Here is a 7,500-nt window from a genome sequence, read left to right as displayed (position 1 = left end):
ATAGAATGACGGGTAAAAGTATTTAAAACCCTTTTATAATTTTTGGGTTACCAGATGCACGTTTTCAATCACCAGGTGCACGGAGGAAAATGAGCATTTGCATCCATAGTCATGTTTTAAACCGTCCATAAAGCACTCTTGGCCGGCCCCGGCAGAGAGAGAAAGAGATGGTGAAAAAAAAAAAAATCATCATCAGACCTTCCATAAATAATTCGGGCCGGCCCCCATTGCTAAAGGTCCGTAGTAGGGTGCGCCATAAGCGGACATGAATATATGGAACACCGCTAACCGCATAGAGAACCGTGTTTTGGGTGACCAGGTGCACGTTTTCAATCACCAGTTGCACATTTTCAATCACCAGTTGCACGGAGGATTAATAGCAATCTGCATCCATCGCGATTTCTTAAAGTGTCTATAAAGCACTCAGGACGGCCCCGACCGAGACAGGGCCTTAGTGGGGTGCTCCCATAGCGGGGAACAATGAGAGGGGTGCCTTTAAATTCATTTTGAACCATATTTGAAATTTTGGGTTACCAGATGCACGTTTTCAATCACCAGTTGCACGGAGGATTAATAGCAATCTGCATCCATCGTGATTTCTTAAAGTGTCTAAAAAGCACCCAAGGACGGCCCTGACAGAGAGAGGGCCGTAGTGGGGCACTCCCCTAGCGGGCTATATCAATAGAATGACGGGTAAAAGTATTTAAAACCCTTTTATAATTTTTGGGTTACCAGATGCACGTTTTCAATCACCAGGTGCACGGAGGAAAATGAGCATTTGCATCCATAGTCATGTTTTAAACCGTCCATAAAGCACTCTTGGCCGGCCCCGGCAGAGAGAGAAAGAGATGGTGAAAAAAAAAAAAAATCATCATCAGACCTTCCATAAATAATTCGGACCGGCCCCCATTGAAAAGGTCCGTAGTAGGGTGCATCATTATCGGACATGAATATATTGAACACCGCTAACCGCATAGAGAACCGTGTTTTGGGTGACCAGGTGCACGTTTTCAATCACCAGTTGCACATTTTCAATCACCAGTTGCACGGAGGATTAATAGCAATCTGCATCCATCGCGATTTCTTAAAGTGTCTATAAAGCACTCAGGACGGCCCCGACCGAGACAGGGCCTTAGTGGGGTGCTCCCATAGCGGGGAACAATGAGAGGGGTGCCTTTAAATTCATTTTGAACCATATTTGAAATTTTGGGTTACCAGATGCACGTTTTCAATCACCAGTTGCACGGAGGATTAATAGCAATCTGCATCCATCGTGATTTCTTAAAGTGTCTAAAAAGCACCCAAGGACGGCCCTGACAGAGAGAGGGCCGTAGTGGGGCACTCCCCTAGCGGGCTATATCAATAGAATGACGGGTAAAAGTATTTAAAACCCTTTTATAATTTTTGGGTTACCAGATGCACGTTTTCAATCACCAGGTGCACGGAGGAAAATGAGCATTTGCATCCATAGTCATGTTTTAAACCGTCCATAAAGCACTCTTGGCCGGCCCCGGCAGAGAGAGAAAGAGATGGTGAAAAAAAAAAAAAATCATCATCAGACCTTCCATAAATAATTCGGACCGGCCCCCATTGAAAAGGTCCGTAGTAGGGTGCATCATTATCGGACATGAATATATGGAACACCGCTAACCGCATAGAGAACCGTGTTTTGGGTGACCAGGTGCACGTTTTCAATCACCAGTTGCACATTTTCAATCACCAGTTGCACGGAGGATTAATAGCAATCTGCATCCATCGCGATTTCTTAAAGTGTCTATAAAGCACTCAGGACGGCCCCGACCGAGACAGGGCCTTAGTGGGGTGCTCCCATAGCGGGGAACAATGAGAGGGGTGCCTTTAAATTCATTTTGAACCATATTTGAAATTTTGGGTTACCAGATGCACGTTTTCAATCACCAGTTGCACGGAGGATTAATAGCAATCTGCATCCATCGTGATTTCTTAAAGTGTCTAAAAAGCACCCAAGGACGGCCCTGACAGAGAGAGGGCCGTAGTGGGGCACTCCCCTAGCGGGCTATATCAATAGAATGACGGGTAAAAGTATTTAAAACCCTTTTATAATTTTTGGGTTACCAGATGCACGTTTTCAATCACCAGGTGCACGGAGGAAAATGAGCATTTGCATCCATAGTCATGTTTTAAACCGTCCATAAAGCACTCTTGGCCGGCCCCGGCAGAGAGAGAAAGAGATGGTGAAAAAAAAAAAAAATCATCACCAGACCTTCCATAAATAATTCGGACCGGCCCCCATTGAAAAGGTCCGTAGTAGGGTGCATCATTATCGGACATGAATATATGGAACACCGCTAACCGCATAGAGAACCGTGTTTTGGGTGACCAGGTGCACGTTTTCAATCACCAGTTGCACATTTTCAATCACCAGTTGCACGGAGGATTAATAGCAATCTGCATCCATCGCGATTTCTTAAAGTGTCTATAAAGCACTCAGGACGGCCCCGACCGAGACAGGGCCTTAGTGGGGTGCTCCCATAGCGGGGAACAATGAGAGGGGTGCCTTTAAATTCATTTTGAACCATATTTGAAATTTTGGGTTACCAGATGCACGTTTTCAATCACCAGTTGCACGGAGGATTAATAGCAATCTGCATCCATCGTGATTTCTTAAAGTGTCTAAAAAGCACCCAAGGACGGCCCTGACAGAGAGAGGGCCGTAGTGGGGCACTCCCCTAGCGGGCTATATCAATAGAATGACGGGTAAAAGTATTTAAAACCCTTTTATAATTTTTGGGTTACCAGATGCACGTTTTCAATCACCAGGTGCACGGAGGAAAATGAGCATTTGCATCCATAGTCATGTTTTAAACCGTCCATAAAGCACTCTTGGCCGGCCCCGGCAGAGAGAGAAAGAGATGGTGAAAAAAAAAAAAATCATCATCAGACCTTCCATAAATAATTCGGGCCGGCCCCCATTGCTAAAGGTCCGTAGTAGGGTGCGCCATAAGCGGACATGAATATATGGAACACCGCTAACCGCATAGAGAACCGTGTTTTGGGTGACCAGGTGCACGTTTTCAATCACCAGTTGCACATTTTCAATCACCAGTTGCACGGAGGATTAATAGCAATCTGCATCCATCGCGATTTCTTAAAGTGTCTATAAAGCACTCAGGACGGCCCCGACCGAGACAGGGCCTTAGTGGGGTGCTCCCATAGCGGGGAACAATGAGAGGGGTGCCTTTAAATTCATTTTGAACCATATTTGAAATTTTGGGTTACCAGATGCACGTTTTCAATCACCAGTTGCACGGAGGATTAATAGCAATCTGCATCCATCGTGATTTCTTAAAGTGTCTAAAAAGCACCCAAGGACGGCCCTGACAGAGAGAGGGCCGTAGTGGGGCACTCCCCTAGCGGGCTATATCAATAGAATGACGGGTAAAAGTATTTAAAACCCTTTTATAATTTTTGGGTTACCAGATGCACGTTTTCAATCACCAGGTGCACGGAGGAAAATGAGCATTTGCATCCATAGTCATGTTTTAAACCGTCCATAAAGCACTCTTGGCCGGCCCCGGCAGAGAGAGAAAGAGATGGTGAAAAAAAAAAAAAATCATCATCAGACCTTCCATAAATAATTCGGACCGGCCCCCATTGAAAAGGTCCGTAGTAGGGTGCATCATTATCGGACATGAATATATGGAACACCGCTAACCGCATAGAGAACCGTGTTTTGGGTGACCAGGTGCACGTTTTCAATCACCAGTTGCACATTTTCAATCACCAGTTGCACGGAGGATTAATAGCAATCTGCATCCATCGCGATTTCTTAAAGTGTCTATAAAGCACTCAGGACGGCCCCGACCGAGACAGGGCCTTAGTGGGGTGCTCCCATAGCGGGGAACAATGAGAGGGGTGCCTTTAAATTCATTTTGAACCATATTTGAAATTTTGGGTTACCAGATGCACGTTTTCAATCACCAGTTGCACGGAGGATTAATAGCAATCTGCATCCATCGTGATTTCTTAAAGTGTCTAAAAAGCACCCAAGGACGGCCCTGACAGAGAGAGGGCCGTAGTGGGGCACTCCCCTAGCGGGCTATATCAATAGAATGACGGGTAAAAGTATTTAAAACCCTTTTATAATTTTTGGGTTACCAGATGCACGTTTTCAATCACCAGGTGCACGGAGGAAAATGAGCATTTGCATCCATAGTCATGTTTTAAACCGTCCATAAAGCACTCTTGGCCGGCCCCGGCAGAGAGAGAAAGAGATGGTGAAAAAAAAAAAAATCATCATCAGACCTTCCATAAATAATTCGGACCGGCCCCCATTGAAAAGGTCCGTAGTAGGGTGCATCATTATCGGACATGAATATATGGAACACCGCTAACCGCATAGAGAACCGTGTTTTGGGTGACCAGGTGCACGTTTTCAATCACCAGTTGCACATTTTCAATCACCAGTTGCACGGAGGATTAATAGCAATCTGCATCCATCGCGATTTCTTAAAGTGTCTATAAAGCACTCAGGACGGCCCCGACCGAGACAGGGCCTTAGTGGGGTGCTCCCATAGCGGGCAACAATGAGAGGGGTGCCTTTAAATTCATTTTGAACCATATTTGAAATTTTGGGTTACCAGATGCACGTTTTCAATCACCAGTTGCACGGAGGATTAATAGCAATCTGCATCCATCGTGATTTCTTAAAGTGTCTAAAAAGCACCCAAGGACGGCCCTGACAGAGAGAGGGCCGTAGTGGGGCACTCCCCTAGCGGGCTATATCAATAGAATGACGGGTAAAAGTATTTAAAACCCTTTTATAATTTTTGGGTTACCAGATGCACGTTTTCAATCACCAGGTGCACGGAGGAAAATGAGCATTTGCATCCATAGTCATGTTTTAAACCGTCCATAAAGCACTCTTGGCCGGCCCCGGCAGAGAGAGAAAGAGATGGTGAAAAAAAAAAAAATCATCATCAGACCTTCCATAAATAATTCGGGCCGGCCCCCATTGCTAAAGGTCCGTAGTAGGGTGCGCCATAAGCGGACATGAATATATGGAACACCGCTAACCGCATAGAGAACCGTGTTTTGGGTGACCAGGTGCACGTTTTCAATCACCAGTTGCACATTTTCAATCACCAGTTGCACGGAGGATTAATAGCAATCTGCATCCATCGCGATTTCTTAAAGTGTCTATAAAGCACTCAGGACGGCCCCGACCGAGACAGGGCCTTAGTGGGGTGCTCCCATAGCGGGGAACAATGAGAGGGGTGCCTTTAAATTCATTTTGAACCATATTTGAAATTTTGGGTTACCAGATGCACGTTTTCAATCACCAGTTGCACGGAGGATTAATAGCAATCTGCATCCATCGTGATTTCTTAAAGTGTCTAAAAAGCACCCAAGGACGGCCCTGACAGAGAGAGGGCCGTAGTGGGGCACTCCCCTAGCGGGCTATATCAATAGAATGACGGGTAAAAGTATTTAAAACCCTTTTATAATTTTTGGGTTACCAGATGCACGTTTTCAATCACCAGGTGCACGGAGGAAAATGAGCATTTGCATCCATAGTCATGTTTTAAACCGTCCATAAAGCACTCTTGGCCGGCCCCGGCAGAGAGAGAAAGAGATGGTGAAAAAAAAAAAAAATCATCATCAGACCTTCCATAAATAATTCGGACCGGCCCCCATTGAAAAGGTCCGTAGTAGGGTGCATCATTATCGGACATGAATATATGGAACACCGCTAACCGCATAGAGAACCGTGTTTTGGGTGACCAGGTGCACGTTTTCAATCACCAGTTGCACATTTTCAATCACCAGTTGCACGGAGGATTAATAGCAATCTGCATCCATCGCGATTTCTTAAAGTGTCTATAAAGCACTCAGGACGGCCCCGACCGAGACAGGGCCTTAGTGGGGTGCTCCCATAGCGGGGAACAATGAGAGGGGTGCCTTTAAATTCATTTTGAACCATATTTGAAATTTTGGGTTACCAGATGCACGTTTTCAATCACCAGTTGCACGGAGGATTAATAGCAATCTGCATCCATCGTGATTTCTTAAAGTGTCTAAAAAGCACCCAAGGACGGCCCTGACAGAGAGAGGGCCGTAGTGGGGCACTCCCCTAGCGGGCTATATCAATAGAATGACGGGTAAAAGTATTTAAAACCCTTTTATAATTTTTGGGTTACCAGATGCACGTTTTCAATCACCAGGTGCACGGAGGAAAATGAGCATTTGCATCCATAGTCATGTTTTAAACCGTCCATAAAGCACTCTTGGCCGGCCCCGGCAGAGAGAGAAAGAGATGGTGAAAAAAAAAAAATCATCATCAGACCTTCCATAAATAATTCGGGCCGGCCCCCATTGCTAAAGGTCCGTAGTAGGGTGCGCCATAAGCGGACATGAATATATGGAACACCGCTAACCGCATAGAGAACCGTGTTTTGGGTGACCAGGTGCACGTTTTCAATCACCAGTTGCACATTTTCAATCACCAGTTGCACGGAGGATTAATAGCAATCTGCATCCATCGCGATTTCTTAAAGTGTCTATAAAGCACTCAGGACGGCCCCGACCGAGACAGGGCCTTAGTGGGGTGCTCCCATAGCGGGGAACAATGAGAGGGGTGCCTTTAAATTCATTTTGAACCATATTTGAAATTTTGGGTTACCAGATGCACGTTTTCAATCACCAGTTGCACGGAGGATTAATAGCAATCTGCATCCATCGTGATTTCTTAAAGTGTCTAAAAAGCACCCAAGGACGGCCCTGACAGAGAGAGGGCCGTAGTGGGGCACTCCCCTAGCGGGCTATATCAATAGAATGACGGGTAAAAGTATTTAAAACCCTTTTATAATTTTTGGGTTACCAGATGCACGTTTTCAATCACCAGGTGCACGGAGGAAAATGAGCATTTGCATCCATAGTCATGTTTTAAACCGTCCATAAAGCACCCAGGGCCGGCCCCGGCAGAGAGAGAAAAAGAGGGGAAAAGTGTTGAAAAAAAAAAAAAATCATACCTTCCATAAATAATTCGGACCGGCCCCCATTGAAAAGGTCCGTAGTAGGGCGCATCATTATCGGACATGAATCTCGGGAACACCGCTAACCGCATAGAGAACCGTGTTTTGGGTTACCAGATGCACGTTTTCAATCACCAGTTGCATGGAGAGAGAAAAAAAAAATCATACCTTCCATAAATAATTTGGACCGGCCCCCATTGAAAAGGTCCGTAGTAGGGTGCATCATTATCGGACATGAATCTCGGGAACACCGCTAACCGCATAGAGAACCGTGTTTTGGGTTACCAGATGCACGTTTTCAATCACCAGTTGCACGGAGAGAGAAAAAAAAAATCATACCTTCCATAAATAATTCGGACCGGCCCCCATTGAAAAGGTCCGTAGTAGGGTGCATCATTATCGGACATGAATCTCGGGAACACCGCTAACCGCATAGAGAACCGTGTTTTGGGTGACCAGGTGCACGTTTTCAATCACCAGTTGCACG

Source organism: Oncorhynchus mykiss, chromosome 20 (assembly GCF_057628025.1).
Source record: "Oncorhynchus mykiss isolate SJ-2025 chromosome 20, ASM5762802v1, whole genome shotgun sequence".
Classification (NCBI taxonomy): domain Eukaryota; kingdom Metazoa; phylum Chordata; class Actinopteri; order Salmoniformes; family Salmonidae; genus Oncorhynchus; species Oncorhynchus mykiss.
This window is presented reverse-complemented; position numbering follows the sequence as displayed.